This window comes from Strix aluco, chromosome 1 (genome assembly GCF_031877795.1).
Source record: "Strix aluco isolate bStrAlu1 chromosome 1, bStrAlu1.hap1, whole genome shotgun sequence".
Classification (NCBI taxonomy): domain Eukaryota; kingdom Metazoa; phylum Chordata; class Aves; order Strigiformes; family Strigidae; genus Strix; species Strix aluco.
Window position 1 is genome coordinate 26,409,009 of NC_133931.1, and position 19,857 is coordinate 26,428,865.

At 41.3% G+C, this 19,857-nt stretch overlaps 1 protein-coding gene across 4 annotated transcripts in view; it reads right to left on the reverse strand.

The window, feature by feature from the left end:
• Window positions 1–19,857, reverse strand: part of PDP1 (pyruvate dehydrogenase phosphatase catalytic subunit 1) — a 47,498-nt gene that overhangs the window by 16,672 nt on the left and 10,969 nt on the right. For 2 of the 4 annotated variants that reach the window (XR_012622098.1, XR_012622097.1), the window contains exon 2: window positions 13,188–13,277. The exons of the other annotated variants lie outside the window; for them this stretch is intronic. The gene's annotated coding sequence lies outside the window, so the exon portion shown is untranslated. The remainder of the gene's footprint in view (window positions 1–13,187; window positions 13,278–19,857) is intronic. 4 annotated transcript variants of the gene reach the window in all.

Genomic DNA, 19,857 nt, shown 5'->3' on the forward strand with positions numbered 1-19,857 from the left:
TACATGGAGCAACATGTTAAGGAGGAAGCAGAGGGACCTAGGTAAGATGGAAAGAACTTTAATTCTATTGTATACCTTTCTGTACTATAAACTGAAATTCAAAACAGGGATGTCTCTCTTATGCAACAGTACATCTGCTGCTGTTCTGAAGTCTTTGGGCTCAGAAACCCTTTCCAGACAGTGCAGAGCAATCATTTGGGTGTTTTGACAGGTTTCCAGCTGTAAGCCATATATTTGTTTTATAGCAAATTTTAGGTTAGTTCCTAGGATTTAAAACATATTCAATCTGCTTTTGTTTTACAATCTGTAAACACTTTTAGAGCTCTATTCTTTATTTAATGATAGATAGGCACAACACAGCTGTTCTCCAGTGGCCTGTATTTTCAGTATAACCTTATTCTTTCCTACACGCACTGTTCAGAGTTTCAAACATGCTAGAAGAATATGGGCCAAAACATCAGCAGGCCAAAAGTGGTCTGAAATGAACAGAGGAGGTGAATGATTTAAATTCATATCTGCAAGATGGTGACACTGACCATCTCTCACAGTGCCCAGGGCCATAGAAGATGGGTTGGGTACAGCTGGTACAGGAATATGGTTCTATGGCTCAGCAGAAGATACTCAAGGTAGTGTGAGGGGTACAAACAAAATAGGCATGTCAGCACAGAGCCTGTTGGACAACTGCACGTAGTTCTCAGAAAGGTCAATTGATGCAGGTCAAGCGTTGCATCAACACGATTATAACTGCTCCTAGTAGCCAAGGCAGCTTGTTCAGAACTGATGTGTCGGCATGACACTGCCCCATGTCACATAATCCCACTGTGAGAAGAGCTGAGGGAGAGAGCCCTGAGCAGCACAGCGATTGTATGGAAAGCATCAGTGCAATTGCCCAGCTGAAGCTAAGTTTTGCTGCCTGCACAGCCATGTCAGAGGGCTGGATCTGTACCTCTGTTTAATGATGCCCTCAGCTGTGCCCTGAACTCTCGTTCGGCAGGGTACATTATGATCTCCCCATTAGCAATAAAAAAACATGTTTCTACTTTGGCTTCAGTTTATACTTCAGATGATCTCCCAGCACTAAGGAATGCAATGTGCCATTATAATGAACACCACAGGCCCTCAGAATTAGGCTGGCACCTATGCTACATTACAAATGCTTGCATATAATCTTCCTTTTAGAGAAACTATACTGACAAACTGTAACTCTCCTCTTTGGACGTGCCCAGCTCATGTTCCCCCTGTAAACACTGCACATTCACAAATCAGCCCCATGCTCCAGCAGGATAAGCAACAGCAATGAGTTCAAATTTACCTTCTGACACGTCAGTGCAAACACAGTGAATTTTTTCCTTGGTGTGAAGTTGCTCTTCAAGGAAAAGAATTGTTTCCAGAAAGTCTTCTCCCCCCTTACTTACAAAGCTTTAAGACAGGAAATCCAATGAGTGGTGGACTTGACAAGCGTTTCTTTTTTATATACTCACATTAATAACTTTATCCTTCTCAGAAACTACTTGGCTGTTCAAAACATGCTGCCCACAAGCACAGGGACAGCTCTGCAGATGCTGGAGGGACCTTTCCCTTCTTCCTCTCAGGAATCCTGAATTCCTACCCCCAGACCTAAATCAGGTGGCTCAGCCTTTTGTGGACTTCAGTTGGGAAAGAAATGGCCAGATACACCATTTTGGGTGCCTCCCCTCCTGCTGTCAACTTTCCTTACCCTTTTGACACCTTCCATTTAACTCCTTTGGGACATACAGTGCTGGGAACAGCCACCCTGTTAGCTGTTTTGCAGCTGGAAAACCACCTGAGACAGGGTTACCAGAGCACTACTGGGTGGAGGGGGTGGTGGGCAGAGTAGTAGGAAACTGGGAGCATTGTGGCTTTTTAAAAAATTGTTTTTACTGTTGCTGTTGTTGCTATTGTCATTACCGTGGACCAAGAGACCACTGATGTGTAAACACAGAACACAAAATGGTCAATTCCCCCAGAAGTTTGCAATGTAAATATAAATATTCAGCATAGATGGAGTCTGAGCAGGAGACAATAAGTAGGGAAACAGTCACTCATGGGAGATGCTGTGAGTGAGGATCTAATTTATACTTGAAGAGAAGGCAAGAAAACTACACAACTACATGGTCAAACAACAGCAGCATTGTGGACAGGCATAAGAGTGCATTTGTCGACACAGATTATTTTGAAAGAAGATTCTGGTGCTAGAAGCAAGAGCATTGTAACCTTCTTGATCCCAGCTGTGCTCTGGGGAAAAAAGAGCTATTTACATTCTTCACAAATAAACACGGCTGCATCAAAGAAGATACTGGACCTACCACCGGTTTCTTCTCCTAACCTCCAAGACCCCAGATTTTAGCTCAACAGGGTGACCTTATTCCTCCAGCTAATCCTAGAAAAACTGAAATAAAAAATAGCATTATATCAAAACATGTCCTAGTAAGTTATAAGAACTGTAGGCATTATTAGGCTGCTCAAGGCAAGCTGGGATTTATAAAATAGCTTCCCACAGGCACTGATCCAAGGCCTGTTGAAGTTAATGGGAGCCCTTCCTCTGACTTCAGTGGGATTAGGAGGAGGCCTCCCACCCATCCCACCAAGGCTCCTATATAACTGACAACAAGTTTAAAAATTCCACCCTGCACAGATGGTCAACTTGCACCACAGAGGAGGTTCCATCAGAAACTCCCTTCAAAGAAAGGCCTGGAGAAAAGGGCTGATGTATTAGATGTGTGGCATATGTAAACACAGGAGGCCACCTACTTAAATATAAAATCTCAGAAGAGAAAGTTTTTTATGCATCTCACAGGATATTTCTAGCACTCCAAGAGTTAAAGAGTTCCTATAAATTTGCATGAAACTCACTTTGACACCTTGACAAAGGGGTCACCCTTGCAGAAAAATCAGAAACTTAAGAAGCTGCCACTTACTGAACTTATTTCTGTATGTTGTATTCGAGACACTTGCACTAATAAAAGGTGACTTCTCTCACGTCTCCTCCTCCTCCCTGCAGAATGCCCCTCAGCCACACGGAAGTTCTTGCAGACTTTGGTGCTGTCTGCACTCTAGCAAGTCATGCTGGCAAAACCAACCAGGCAGAATTAATGAGAGGAGTTAGCTTGCAAAACAGCACAGCATATCAGCATCAACCAAGGAAGAAGAGCCATCCAGATAGCCCTGCACACAAGATTAATTGAGAAAAATAAAACTGATCTTCTGGTGAAGCAGTTTACAGTGAAGTGTTTAACTTTTACCATGGTAATAGTCCAATTTGTAAATGAACTGGGAAAAGATACAACAATCATGGTAGCAAGGAATTATTCTAGAGCAGAGGACTCTTGCACTGATCAGGAAGAGCTCGAAGTAGAAGGACACAGGACTGTGTTCTGTTCTCTGGAATTGCAACATCTTCTTCTGGTACATGCTTAGAAAAATGAATAAATTCTGTAAATTCTCTTAAAGATCAAGAAAAACCGTACATTACTGTCTTAGGTTGCCAACAAAACACTCCCATAAATATTGGAGCAAAAGATAATCCTGCAGCTCACTCCACTGCACGAGGCAATGACCGTACCAGAGACCATGGTGAAGGCAGTCTGTCCTTTCTGAACAGTTTCAACTCACTTACACTGACATGCACACTTTTTTTTATTAATGCAAAGCATCATTGTATATCATGCGTGTGACCACTTTAGGAATGTGGATAGAAGAAATTCTGATTTAAGAACCCATGTTGGGCAACGGCTGATGACATTCTTCTGGGCAGACGGGCACAGGATAGCATGTACCCAACTGTGCAATGGAGACACCCCCAGAGCTAATTTAGGGTCATTAATTCCCTTTTAGCAATTGTGGGTGGGAAGCGGCAGTCTTCTTCTAGTATGCACTTTCATGGCAGGGAAAGAGTCCTCCCTGTCTTTTTTTGTCTAAATCCCCATGTTGCACCTGGGTAAGAAATCAGAGAGATACCAAATATTTCACTTCAGTTGTTCACTTACATACCTACTAGCTAGAAAATTGCCATGCCTGAATGAGACCCATGTGTGTGTTTGTTTGTTTGTTTGTTTTACTAAGTAACAAAGACAACTTTGTTTTCTGAGGAGTATATTTGTATATTACTAATTATCTTTTCCATGAGTACACCAGTTAAAATTTGCATGGAAAAACAGACAAAAGGATGTCATTAAAATGGGTCCCAAGAACCTTTCAAATGATTCACAGTGGTCTTGTCTTAATTAAAATTGAATGTGAAAACAAACATGCCTGCAATTTGCTAACATCATATTGGGTATTTATGAATTTTGTCAACCTGGCCTGTATGTGAAAAATGAAGCACATGTAGTTGAAGTTTAAGATCCTAATCATGCAGTGTAAGCCACTTGAATTGAATTAACTTTGTAGAGAATGATATAAGCATTTGATTGTACAAATCCTTACTTACAGTAGCTTGTTAACTCACTGGAAAAAAATCTATTTGAGAATTTCACTGTGCCCCCATTACTGGAATAGATAAGCATCTAATGCACGTAAACTTCAGCCCTGAGTAACTCATAATGCTGCTTTGGGTTCCACTCTGCCTGCTCTCAGTGCTACTACGAACACTTTCAAATGTATGCAAGGAAAATAACAGGAAAGAGATATTTCTTTTTAATGTAATACATTTTCTTTCTATTTGAACATGAGCATGAACTAACTGGAGGCCACCGAAAAGCTAGAGATAGGTGATGGGCCATGAGGATGGCTGGAGAAACTGAGACATTGTATCTCTGTTACAAAACCATTGGCTTCACTTGGCTTAACCCCGTAAGATGTTTAGAAAAGCTGCAGACTGGGTCTACAACCAACTAACAGTTTAAAACAGATAACCTATGAAAAAAATAAAATACATACAAATACTAACACAAACATCCAAATCCCTAGGAAACCAGTGAGGAATTTAGGCAATACTGAACTTGTTGAGTAGAACACAGGATTCCCTGTTACAAATTGGATGTCCATACACCACATGGGATGGGCCCAGGCAGTTCTGAGTGGGGGTTTCTGGATATTTCTTTGGAGATGTCTGACCCTATCCCACAAAGTGTATGGACATCTAACTTTTATTAATAAAAACCAAGGTGGAGGAAGGAGGCTACAATTCTGAGGATCTGACGAGATCAATTCAGGACTGCAGGTAGGTGCTTGCAACCCTGGGGGACGCAAATCCAGGAATCCTTCAGAGAAAAGGTACCTACATCACTTCTTTCAAAGAATGGAACAAGATTCACAGATTTCTTTCCAAGTGGCACCCACTTTTTACCTGTTTGACTTGTGATGAGTACTCCTTTGGGAAGCAAAAAGCCAGAGCTCAAAATACCTGTCAACTTCCAGGAAGCTGCAATAACTGCTGAAGTGTGGGAGGGGAGGAGAGGAGAGGAGACACAGGGACAAAGGCCTCCTCCCGTCAAAACTCTGAGATAGGATGCTATCTCAGAGTTAGATGGGAGAGATATGGGACAGAGAGAAAGGGACTGAGAAGACTCAGAGAAAACAAATGGTTTTGGTAAGGACATTTGACAAGGATGAGAGAACACTGTAGCTCCCTCTTGTGAGACTATGGCTGTTGTTTATATTAAGCAGTCACAGATAAGAGGCAGAAACAGTCCTGCAGCAGCAAGAAGGCAGCAGCAGCCCTGACAGCACTTTGTGCTGTCGTGTCCTTTGCCACAAACATGTATATTCTGTGTCGTCTGGGCTGGGTGCCTCAGTGAACTCGGCACCACTTCAGCTAATTCCCCTAATCTCACCTGGCTGTGATGGAAGCCCTGTACCTGCTGTCCTGGACTGAGAATATCTCAGCAGGCAGCATAAGAGCTCAAGGGAAGTGTCTAGAAAGAGTAAGTAGTAAATTACTTCTGGACTAGATACCTTCAGTCTGTCTAAATTCATTTCTGAATATAGCCCTCAAGGACAAATCTCATTCTAATTTCAAGGAATGACAAACCTCCCCTGCTCCTCCAGTGGGCTATGGAAGGGACAATATCAGTTGTCCAACCCTGGCTGAGGAAACAGCTGGGCTGTAATGGTGTATTACATTACAAATCCCAGTGTGCTAACACAGGGGAAGAGGCACTAGTGGGCACAAGGCCATCATCTTAAAAAATTGCCGGAGAGCACCGCACTGTCCCTGCTGCAACTCCATCAACGCCAGCCTAGCAGCCTGCCCTGGCTTCCCGGGAATCCCCTGTCCCTCCTTCTGAAGGTGTCCATGGCATAGACCAGGACCACAACACACCACACAAAGACAGAGACAGCAGCTGACACCTCTCTTCATTCTGGCACAGTGCAGACCATCCTGCAGCAGGCAATTGCTTTAACGCTGCAGGCAGCAACTTGCCAGGTTTCTCGACACCTGGCAGCCAGATGGATGAAGGTGTGCCCAAAGGCCCAGGGGCTGGCGAGGGAGGGTAGAGAGCTCACCTAGGTTCAAGGCTCCGGGTCTCTAGCCAGTGCTCATCTCTGCCACAGTCCCTCTTCCAGGAAGATGCAGGTAGTTCAGAGCTAGTACCTAACTTCACCCCAGTAAAAAGGCCACAGTAGACATACCCTGCACCTCTAACTCACCCGTAAAGAAAGCTGGGGCCTTAGAACTGATGGTGCTCACGGTCTAAAAAGGAGCTGTCGCTGTTTCCTTTTGTATAGTACTTATTATAGGAGGCTTAAGAATTGACTCAATTCTTTTTGCAATTCAAACCTTAATCTATGGCTTCCAGTGTCAGCAGCGGAAGAAAATAACTATATGGGCATTCAGTTACTCAGATTGTCACAGCAATCTGCAACTTTTTGTGTCCTTACATAAACAACTCTGTCTATAACCAGGAAAAAAAGGCCTATATATATAGGAAGAGGTAACTGTTGGATTAGCAGTAAACTGGACTAGCTGTTACTCTTTGATCTGCTTCAACTGAAATCAGCGCTCTAGATAATACGTGGTACTTACAAAGCCCACAGTCAGATGTTCCATTTATTGTCCCCACTTCTTTTTTTAACAACTCGTTTTCTAGCCATGAACGCTACACCAATTATGCAGAGGTAGGTTTCATTCCACAGAACACTTTGATGTCTACATAAATATCTTCACCAGTGGGGCTGCCGTTACTTTGAACTGCCGCCATCACCGAAGCTACTGCAGTTTACCAAAAAGAATCAAACTTTCTTTCCTTTGCTTGCAAAACTGCCCAGGAAAACACAGCTGATGTTCTTACTCTGCAGGCTCCCCCACCCCAGCCGGAGGGCGGCCGCTCGCCGCTGGCTGAGCAGATGCTGCCCTCTGTCTGGCTTCTCCTTTCCTGGCCCCAGCCGAGCTCTAGTCAAGGCAAGCGAAATCGCACACAGTTTTTGCCTCTCCTTGCAGGATCACAACTCCCAAGCTGGCAGGTATGCCACAGGAGGACCTCCAACAATAAGCTAGTGGTGAAGGACAGGGGGGAAAAAAAAAAAGTTATTTCTCTGGGAAAATAATTTTCACAGGCACCAGATAGCCACTTTAAGTGAACAGTTGTCCAAATTGCTCAGCATCATTTACAAAAGGAGAGGAAGGACCTAAGTCCCTGTCACAAGACAGTGGTAACTTCAGATTATCCCAGATCTTTTGGGGCTGCACTACAGTGACTTTACAATACTTTTCTCATTTTTTGCATGTGTTGTTTTGAATGACAACCTTTCCAAAGTCTGTAGCATCTGTAGTCCCTTCCAACCTGGGCTGTTCTATGATTCCATGATTTATACGCCCATGTGCCCCACTGGGATATGGATAACAAGTCCAACACATCCCAGAAAATGTTAGGTACCCTATTTTCTTAGCACCTTGCTATGAAATAGCTCTTCACACAGGAACAAAGAACATTGTTCTTCAGGACTTCAGGAGATCAGGTAAGTCCCAGGAGAAATCTGCTGAAGTCAGTGGTGAGGGTTTTACTGCATGTGGCAGACGAGGGCTGTCCCTTTGCCCTCCCCAGCACAGCTTTCAGGGGCTGACCAGGGATGTGAGGAGACCACTGGGAAAAATATCTAAACCTCAGACAACCCCAGGGTCGTGGAGAGTCTGCTCAGTACTCCTGCACCGTGCTGGGACTGTGCAGGGCAGTAGCTCTGAATTGATGGGGACATGCAGGAGAGGATTAGGTCTGACTGTTTACAACAAGTGGTGACAGATTTTGCAGGAAGGATGGACCCAATCACTAAAACATGAATTAATGTAAATTAATGAAATTCGATACAATATAAGGTTTCAGAAAGTGCCAAATACTCACAAAACCAGGTCAATATACTGGGATAGGCCAATCCTAATATTAGCCTTTTAACATTTTAATAGTATTACCTTAAAACTGCTGCAAACAAATGGCTCTTCAAATAAATCATAAAAAAATATTCCTGCTTATTAAATAATGAAGGTATCGCTAACAGCATCTGCAGAACATCCTCTTCAGTCACAATTAACAACATCCAAGGCTACACTGGTGAAGTGACTTCTCTTACTCAGGGCTTGAGCCAAGCTGTGGCACACTAAGGAAGGCTGACAGCAGATTAGGGGACAGATGTGTACTGCAATATAACATCCACTTTAAATGTATAATTAAAAACAGAAGAAAAAAAATCTTGAGAGGACTCTTCCCTTTACAAGTGCTAATTTAAAATTATTAAGGCTATATTGATGCCACACCGAAGGATGCTCGAGCATATTAGCGTACCAAGCAAGTGCTTTGTTTTTGATATAAAAATTGCCTGTTTGAAACAAATTTCCTTACCCAAAGCTTGCAGTTTTCATTGTGGCATACCTTTCATCCTTCTCCCACCCTTTACTTTTTGTCATAGCTTATGTTATTCTTTTGTTCTTTATTTTATTTTGCTTCACTACATTTTTTTGTCCTTTGGAACTGCTTTCACTATAGAGAAAGAAGACACTTTTGGAGATTGAGGCCCGTACATCCTAGCTGCTAGCTGGTACACTTATTGGGATTTCCCTACTATAATTGAAAAAGTAATTTAGAATTTGTTTTGAACTTTTCATGTGCTGAGAGGGATGGAAGAACTAACAAAAGTTATCAGAGCTGCCAGCCCCTATGAGATCTGCTGCCCACCTAAGCTGCTGGGAGGTAGAAAATGAGAACAAAATTAAGGTCTCACTTGTAAAGGCACAAGCCTTGGTCCTAGCAAAACGGCAATATTTACATTCAATACTGAGTAACAAGGTTTCCAATAATTCCCTCCAGAAAGATGTTTTAAAACATAACAAAGAATCCATCTTTTTAAGAGCATTTGTCTGCTTAAGTAAAGAGAGCAAAGGCCAATTAATGGAAGGAGGGACTTGAGAAGGACATGGCTGTTCAATGTGCGCCATGTAAGGAAAAACTTTTCTGGACACAAAATACTGTATTTGCTGCTCTGTGAAATGGAAACATGTGAGAATTCCAGTTTAAACAGAGGAAAATGCCTGGAGACAAAACCCCATCTATTTTAACACTCTTTGATGTCAGCTGAAAAGCAAAGGCCGAGTAATCTCAAGCTATAAAGCTAAACTGAATCTGGAGAGAGGCGTTCTTGACACATGAGTCATTTGGCTTGTGCCAGCCAGAGCACATCCACACTCAGGCTTGCAAGCTGGGTAAGCTTTTCCAGATAGTCCCTGCTAGTAACTGGGCCAAACATTATGACAGATGTAAGAAATAACAAGCAGAAATGCTTCAAGCAGTCACATGAAGTAAATTCAAATATCGCGGACGCTTTTTAAAAATTCAAAGCAGAATTCAAATGCTGCAACATGGCTCCCCCGTGACTTCAGTAGCTCAGCCCCTACCCCTTCCTTCCAGGAGCCAAGGACCTGAAGGGCAGCACACCAGGCATCACAGAAACCAATGTATTTTTTGTTCCAGAGAATGATGATGTGCATTTTGTTGCCAGCAAGAGGCTGAGTTTAGGTCTGTTCAGAAGGTACAGCAGCAAAACAAAGTGCTTCCTACGTGGTGGTATCTCTCTGGCCCTACATTTAGCACCTAGCATATGTATAAGGAAAAGCTGTGGCACCTCTGCTAAAACTGCAGTTATTGCTGATAGGCAGCTGGGTTTTTCAGGAACATAAACACTGCAAAATTAAGGTTTCGAAAAATTCAGGATGTGCTGGCTTATTTCCAAATTTGTGAACTCACATACAGTTTCAAAGATTTGAGATTTTTTTCAGTCTTGAAATAATTTAATTTCCTAGGCTACAGCAGTCTTGCCTTTCAGAGCCAGACTCTGTTGTTGAGGTGAAACTCTCCACACAAAACCTGGAAAGCACCCACCCCCCCAGGAACTCGATTCTGTACCTGGCAGGCAGTAGAGCACGCCATCAGTAAATTAAACACATTATTTGGCTTTCTTACAGGTGAACCTGATTCCCATAAGGCACCCAGAGGAAGGCTGACTTTTATTGACCATATTTAGCAACATAATTTTTAGATAGCTCGGGTCAGAAGTCCACTTAGTGCAGAACACTAGGATAACCATCACTATCTGATTTACCAGAGGCACTAACAGTGCCTCTGCCCAGTTGTAGCCATCGCAATAAATTCCCTTTCCAAAGTCTGCCCCTATCACAGAGGAGCAGTATTTCTTTCTAGGCTGAGATCTGGGTTACAGACTGTGCCATTCACTTGAGCAGCTCTGACTGAATTTAGCACCAGCAGTTCTGTTCTTTTCAGGACAATGATGGAATTAGTGTTTCATAAATGTCAGGATCAAGCTCTCATGAAACACAGGACTAGTCACAGAGACAAAACTTAAACTATAAGAGAACATCCATGCATGTCTTGCCATGAAGTGCCTGTTAATTGTCTACATGGAGAAATGGGCAAGTTGGTCATAATTTCATGTTTATCCATTCAAATATCAGTATTTCTCTCCTAAATCAGATCTGTCAGTTCACATATTTTCCAATTCTTTATCTTGTTAGTTCTTTTCAAACATCTTACTCCCTAGTGTGCTCAAAATAGCTGTTATCTTAAAGGTATGGAAGTCATTCTAATTTCCAAATGCATTTATAAAATCCTGCAAGTACTTCAGCTGTTTATGACCTCCATTATTGTCGTAAAAAAACCCCATTTAATATGAAAGAGGGGGAGATTTTTTCATAATCTCTACAAAGAATGTGTCAGTTTCCTTTTCAAGAGTGTGTGCCTTTCACAAATACTCAATTTTAAATTTAAAAAACACACCTCCAAAAGGGTTGTATTGAGAAAAATCTCAGTTTTTATTTCAGGTGGACCTAATTTTATTTTGACCTTTCACATTTAGGTAGAGAACAGATGTTTTGTGACTGGAAATAAATATAAGGAGATAGAACTTCAAAGATAAACTGCATATAAGAAGGTTCTATAATATTCTATTAAGGTAAAAAATTGAATTTTTCAGACTTGAATGGACAGGGTTTCCACTTCAACAGGATCTTTCATTTCAGTATAACATTCAGATATGATATTTTAAGGGTTGAAAACACAGCACATTATTTCAGCTTTAGTGAAAATCTTTGACTGAAAAATCACCATGAAATAAAACTGTGGGAAGATTGGGTCACCGCCATTTCGCATTGATTCAGGACGCAGAGAAGTGTTTACTCTCAGGGTTCTTGCTGCTGCCATGCCTGCTGCTGTTAGGAGAATCTCCAGCTAATGTAAAATTAATTCAAAATTGAAGGTTGGTGGGCAAACTTGCTCATATCAGCCATTGTGTTTTACAGCCACTGAAGCTTTGGCTGCTGCTTATTTTCTAACACCACAGCTATGAATAAAAGTCTTCCTGCTTTCTTCAAGAGAGCATCTCCTTTCACAGTACCTTGGTCTGGCTCTTTACAAAAACACCTGCGGAGCACATAACCTGCCTCTTGGGCTTGCACATGAACCTCAGGTGTGAAGTGGGTATTGACACGTGACTGAAATGCTTTTTGTGTATTAATCGTTAATGATTTGCTGTTTCTAAATCTAGGCACCCTGCACAGATCAGCCCGCGTTTGCTCAGCGGTGTGCTACAAACATTACCCACAAGGAGGAGCCCAATTTACAAGTAATTCATTATGATAAAAGACTGCCGTTCCTGGCTAGCCCCTACCCAGGCTAAACAGATCAGTGAATAATTACTGCTTGATAAAAGAAACAGTGTTTCTTTCAGCTAAACTCCCACCAGGAAAGAGATTCACCAGCTAGGGGATGTTTGCCTAATTACATATCCCATCTTTTCCCAATTTACATAGAGAACAGATGTTTTGTGACTGGAAACGAACCCAAAGAGAGGGAACATCAAAGACCAACTGCCTACAACAAGTGCCTATAAAATCAAATAAAAGCACCTAACTAATTAAACAGGCCACTCACTGTATTATTGTAGTCTGGTTTGGCTTTTTCTTAAATGCAATTAGTTATGACACCAAACACGTGTTGCCCAGACAGGAGCGTGTGATTAAGCAAAACAGGTTCCCTGGGGACTACAGGATGATGCTGAAAGAAAACAGCAAATGTTAGTAGTAAGTTTTGCACAGTAAAATGAAGTTACTGTATGAATGCATGCACTGTATTAATGCAGTTCACATTTTGAATTTACTGTGCTAATTTCAGTATAACCTACAAAGCTTAATTTAACTTTATTTAACTTTGTAAATAGCCTCATCAGAATTTTACGGCTATAAAGATCTGTCAAGAGTAGAACTGGCACATTGAGGAAGAAGGGCAAGCAAAAGTGCTTGTTTGGTTGTGAGTCCTCTTGCTTGATTTTTAGATGTGCTGAGTCTTCAGACAGCCATTTGAAGTCAAAAGGGTGGGTGTGAACTCCGACTCTGTATGGGCATGGGCTTTGAAACTGTAATCCAAACCCTGAGGTTTACAAATTAAGTGGCCATGTTTCTAAACTTGATCTTGGGCAACTTGCCTACAATTACGCAGTCACGCCTGGCAGAATAAGGAACAAAATCTGTATCTGTCAAAGATGAGTAAAATGCTGCCAGATGTCTCATGAGAACCGGCAAGGATTTCTCTCAGATTCACTTGAGCTGGGATTTCATTCAAGATTTTTCATGTAAATGGGTGTTAGTTCAATTCTCAGCAGACTCACTTTCTCTAAAAGCAGCATGGCTTTTCCTTCTTGTTTAAACATTTATTTTACATTTCACTTACCTAGAATTCGGAGTAAGGTAAGTGGTTTCTCTCTTTTTATGTCTGTTGCTATCCTGATTACTCTTCTGTTTTCTTAATTTGCTGCCCACACTGCAAAATAAAATTACCTGAGCTGTTGGTTAAGACTTCAGAAAAAAAAAATCTCATGGCTATACTTCTTTTTTTTTCTCTCTTTGCATTATTCAGAAACAAGTATTCACGAGAGCCAAGACTGTTTCAGTAAAGTTGATTAAATGCTGAATTTTTACATTCTAACAAATCTCTACCTCACCATAATATTGGCTGGTAGGTCAACCCAGAAGGGCACAAGCAATCTGGGGGTTACTGGAGTGCATTGATGAGAACTTCCTAACAAAGGTGATCCCAGAGCCAACAAGGGCAAGCACTCCGCCGGACCCCACACTTACAACCAAGGAAGAACTCATCAGCGTGAAGGTCAGGGGCAGCCTTGGCTGCAGTGACCATGAAATGGTGGAGGATCCTGCAATGAGGGAACAAGGTAAATAGCAGGATCAAGCCCTGGACTTCACAGAGCAGATTGTGGCCTCCTAAAGTATCTACTTGGAAAAATCCTGTGGAATGCATCTCTAGAAAGACGAGGGGACCAGGAGAGCTATTTGGTTTTCAATATCACCTCCTCTAGCTCCAGAATATTCCATCTCAATGTGCAGGAAATCAAGCAAAGGCAGGAGGTGGCTGCAAGGATGAGCGATGAGACCCTGACAAAGCTCAAATATAAAAAAAGGAAACATACAAGAGGTAGAAGCAAGGACAGGTGACCTGTGAGGAATATAGAGAGACTATCTAAGCGTGTAGGGACAGGGCTAGGAAAACCAAAACCCATCTGGAGTTGAATCTGGCAAGGGATGTGGAGGGCAGCAAGAAGGACTTCTACAAGTATATCAGCTGCAAAAAAAAGACCAGGGAAAATATGGGTCTGCTGCTAAATGTGGTAGGAAACCTGGTAACAAAGGATATGAAGAAAGCTGAGGTAGTGCCTTATTTGCTTTGTTTTTTACTGGCAATACCAGCCTTCAGGAATCCCACGCTCCTGAAACCTGTGAGAAAGTCTGGAGCAAGAGAAGTGGAGAAAGATCAAGTTAAGGAGCACGTTAAAAAAAAAAAAAAAAGGGACATAAAGTCTATGGGGCTTCATAGGATACATCCATGCCTCCTGAGAGTGCTGGCTGATGTCACTGTGAGGCCACTATCAATTATCTTTGAAAGGTTATGGTGACCAGGAGAGGTTCCTGAATAGTAGAAAAGAGCAAATGTCATGCCTGTCTTCAAGAAGGACAAGCAGGAGGACACAGGGAACTACAGGCTGGTCAGCCTCATTTCTTGTCCCCTGGGGGGTGATGGAGCAAGTATTCCTGGAGACCGCCTCCAAACATCTGAAGAACAAGGTGACTTGGAGGAGCCAGCATGGACTTTGTAACCATGCAGCCCTGTAATACAGCATACCCATTGCTAGTAACAGGCTGTAAGCTTTGTAGTGAGTTTGCAAGGCCTCAGGACTGAGGTTTGTCAGGCTTGTTCTGTCCAAACTTCTCTTGACCAGCCTGAAGCTTTGTTTCATTTGGTTTAGCTGTGACAGCAATTTCTCTAACTGACCAGGGGGGGTTGAGCAGGAGTTGGACTAGATGATCTCCAGAGGTGCCTGCCAACCTCAACCATCCTGCAATTCTATGAAAATAAAGTCTGATGAAATTCACCCAGAATTTGCCTCGCATTTAAGAACAGCACAGCCCTTTTTTTAATCATTTAAGAACATTTCAAACCACAATTTCCTCCTTATTCTAAGTCTCTTTTTTTTTACTCGACTAATTACAGATCATGAAGGAATAAATAGTAAACAGCTAATGTAAAGTGTTTGGGAGGAGTTTACAGATATAGAACGTTTTATTCAAATTCTTAAGTGACAAAATACTGGTTTAGTTTGACTGAAATTTTAAGGAAAAATGTAGCAACTAAAGAACTTGTACTATTGCTCTTCACTGCTTCTCTGGAGTAATTCAGAAAATTCATTTGTGTGAATGCTTGCAAATGGAATTAAGCATATGAAAATTAATACACATCTTGAATCCAGAATGCTTTTTGCAGCCATTGTAACTTACACTGCTTCTTTTTTTCTCCTACAAATACATCTGCAAAGACCTGTATCTTGGGTAGGTCTATTGGTTTTTAAAATCAGTAGATCAAAACTAGTATCAATTTGATCAAACATTTTCTCTGCCTTATTATTAACCATTATTTTTTTTGTTTTACACCTCTTAGAAGAAAACTTTGAACTTACAATGGAAAAGATATTTTGTTGGGTTTTTTTCAGCTGGAATGGGATATTTTACTTCACATTTTACAAACTTGCATCCAGACCAATAATGTTTTTATTGTCATAGTATATATAGGATTGTCCATTAAATTGTTATGCCTAAGATCTGAGTCCAGTTTTTTATTGTCTTTGGATTTTGCATTCCTGTCCTGCTTTGTTATCAGGTATGGATGTGTTATTGTCCCTGCTAATCTAATATTCTAGAATGTCATTTTTTCCTTAGCGCGGTCAATAATTGAACAATTCACTAATGCAAAGTCCAAATGTATGTTGGACTTATGTTCCTGGCAGGTTCTGCCCAAACAATCACATCATCAACACAGGCTTATTCACTGCTCTACCAAATTCCAACCAGCGGAATATTCTGGGAACTAAACATCTCAGAGGAAGTTTGTGAAAATCAAGTATGCCCAAAAGCCATCTTAAGACAAAAATTTTAGTTGCCTGTGAAGCTGTAGCTGCCAGGCATCACAGGATGCTCTCAGTTTTGCAAACAACTCCATCATCTGATTATTTACTCCCCTCTTGGTAGTAGTTGTCCCAGTTGTCTGATGGACTGGCAGGATCTCTGAGTGCCCTGAGCACATTTCATTAAGGAATGCACATGGACACCATGCTTGTAGCATGCTCTTTTCTTGGGTGAGGTCAAGTTAAGATAGCAAAATGAATGTTGTCTTCAGGATAGCTGCATTCACCAGAGGTATGGAGAACTAGAAAAACTTGTTGAACAAATGAATGCTACAATGATTAGTACTCATTTGGGCAGCAACTGGTGGAATGCATGAGAGCAGAACTTCTGGTTTTGCATTTTAACAACCATGAAAGCGTCAGCATATAGCTGCTTTTAACTACATCATAAACCAAACATAACTTTTCATGGTCTACAAGCATTGCCTTAGGGCCCAAAAATCTCTGAAAAAACATACAGCCATCATTCAAATTAGAAGACTTTGATAGAAAAATTGACAAAAAGATAAAAGGGAACAGAGAAAAAACCCTCACCAGGCTGTGATACAAAAAAAAAAAAGGGCACACTTGATTGACTATGGGTTATCTTTGACAATGCATTAAAGCAACTAAATGAATTCTTGCGTGCCACTTCCTTTCCACTGGGTGCTCTTCAGCTCTGATTTTCTCTTCTTAAGTCTTTCCGATCCTTTTTTTCTTCCTTACTCACAGCTTCCTTTCTCTCTTCTGCACTGAGGTATCATGGCAATGTAAAAATCAGAAAGGTCCTGTTTTGTAACATGCACAGTCCTTGGTTTTCAAAATTCTCTGCACCCATACATTTGTCTTAATGACTTCCGTCTGTTTTCATGTTTGCACAAAAATGGTAAACCTCATTTAAAAAAATCAAAACAGTAGCACCTGTACTTCATTCAGCTTGCCTTTTTTTTTTTTTTAAGCAGCAGCTCTTTTGATCTTCAGTTTAGACATTCAGCCATTTCAGATCTCACATGCAGCCCAGGGTTTTTTTGGAGCAGGACCATGCCACCAACCATAACTGATACAAGATCTTTCTTTTTATAGCTATCTCTGACATCATTATAGTTTATTGTGCTGCCTTCTGCATGTGTTTTATGACACACATCAGTTTTCTTTCTTGTGTACAATTTCAACTTTAAAGACACATTAAGATCTTGATTATTTTTTCCCCCTTACATTTTCCTAATTTATCCTGATTCACTGTATTTGTGTGTTATTGAAAAACTGCACATTCTGTTGCTTTTCTGAACCCATCTCCTCCATCACTTGATCTCATATCAAAGGGACTTTCATGATTCCCTCACTTCAGAACTAAGCTTTTAATCTCACTGCTGTGACGTGCTTCAAAGGCTCCTGTGAGCTCCTGCCTCAGGAAACAGGGCCCACAGCACTCTGATACTTCTATTTTAATACAGGCTAGCAAATACAGCAGGCATCAAAATTGTCTGAATTATCTTTTACCAAATTCAAGAATATATTCCAACTGTTTGAACCATTGTCATAGCTCAGTCAATTGTAATTCATAAAATGTTGTTGCTACAGTTGCTTTAAAATGCAGTCATATCAGCTTGAATGCTTGCCAGCTACCAACCTGGAGGGTTTTTGTTATTTTGGGGCCTAATCTTGTATGACTTTTGCTCTGCCTTGTACTATTCTGTCTGTTGGATTTTCACAACAGTTCTTTACATACTCTTGACAAAGTACCAGGAGTAGTCAGTAGCCTCAGCTGTAAGAGGTATCTTGCACACTGGTTCTAGAGAATATAGATTCTTTTCACCTGCTTGAAGATTATTTGGCATTAAGTTATATAAACATGGCCCAAATGTAAAAAAAAAAAAACAAACCAAGACTGTCAAGTGTCTGTCAAAACACAATTTTTTTATGCTTATCTATCTGACATTGAAAGTCTGAGAAGCTGTGTAGCTCATGTCGGTGCTTGCTAAACAGTGAATGACACCTCAGTGTCCATTTCTAGATCAGATTCACTGACTCAGTTTGGCAGAAGTCTGCCTTCCACTGCCACATTACAGCATTGCCAAGCCGCCTGCTAGAAGACTCTTCTCCCTTCTGTATTATCAACTACAAGTTAGGGTTGTTTTTTTTCTTAATTATTAATATTTTAGTCTTTTACAAGCTGGACTATTTTGGTAAATAGTTGGGTTGTTTAGATAGAGTTGTTTAGTCTGGAGAAGAGGCTGAGGGGAGACCTCATCGCCCTCTACAACTACCTGAAAGGAGTCTCTTTAACCAAGTAACAAGCGATAGGACAAGAGGTAATGGCCTCAAGTTGCGCCAGGGAAGGTTTAGACTGGATATTAGGAAGTATTTCTTTACAGAACAGGTTGTTAGGCGTTGGAATGGGCTGCCCAGGGAAGTGGTGGAATGTTAGGTTAATGGTTGGAGCGGATGATCTTCAAGGTCCTTTCCAACCTAGATGATTCTGTGATAAAAAGGCATTTTCTCCCCAGTTAGGAATTTTTATTTCTTTTTCAGATAAAGGACAATTATGTAAAGGCCTGGATCATTTTCCATAGAGCTGTGCTTACAATTGAGCTTTGTAGTAGAATGAATAGAAGAACAAAGATCCTGATCAGCTGTGTTGTGGGCTTTATAGATTCCTACTCCTTCAAGCTATAAGGAATGCTGAACACTGTCGCAAGTGCAGGCTTCAGAGGTTATGCAAAGGAAACCATACGTTGCCCACATAACTGTTAAAACATTGGCAGGGCTCTGTAACAGGCAAAATAAAGGGAGTCCTTGGGGTAACAGCAACATGTCATAGCTCATGACAGCCATATCCTACACTACCTGCATAAGCCAACACAAAAGACAACACTGGCCTTTGAGATGCACTTCCATATACCTAAAAGACCAAAGGGAAAGAACAGCCCTTAGAATAGGGCTATTTGCAAGTACATTAGGTACAACTAAAAAAACCTAGATATAGCCATTATACTGAAATGTCAGATGCAACAACTGCAGGATCACTGTATCCTTGAAGACATTGAAAAATATGGTTAAGATTTGCCTCCAGAGAACACCTATATGGAGCTGCCTGAATGTGGACAAGGTGACTAAGCTTCTATTATACTCAGTGGAGCTTAATGTAGGAGTGGAGTAGGCTGAATAGCTATTGAGACTCCACAGCATGCACTGAATACAGCTCCACCACCTGTAATAGGAACTTCAACACTCAGCATGCAGGCACACACACAGGTATCCAAGTTTAGGTGTCTTAAGATAAAGCTGGTAAGGTACCTGCCCAAACAGCGACTCTGTATACACAGGAAAACACTGAGCTTTGCAAGGACATTTGAACTACTTCCAGAGTAGCAGAGTAGTAGAGCTGTACTAATGTAGCATGCTGTACAGATTAATACACCTTACTTCTTAGAGTAATAAATCCCTGTCAAGCACTGCTGTGCTATAGCTTGGTCTTCTGTACAGCAGCCAGTTTTTGCTAAGAGATGAATATTTACCTTTTCCCTCTCTAGAAAAGGCTGCTATTAGGGAAGCACCATTCATCCTCTCCCAGCTGCCTAAAACTGGGAACACTGACTGATTACCATTAGCCATTTTAATCAACTTGCATATAATCCATAATATCCTGGAAAACAGTATTCTTGTATTAATTACCCCAGCTGTTGAGTGACTACAGTGGGCAAGGAAGTACTAGGGATGGGCAACAGGGAAGATCTACAGAATTAATGACTACAAGCTTGCAACAATTCCGACAAAGACCAAAGTCATAGCAGGCTGACTCATTTCATTAATACACAGAACCTTTGAATGAAACTGGGCTTAATGAATGGTTGTGTGTCAACTCATGTGGTGATTTCCTGCTAACGTCAA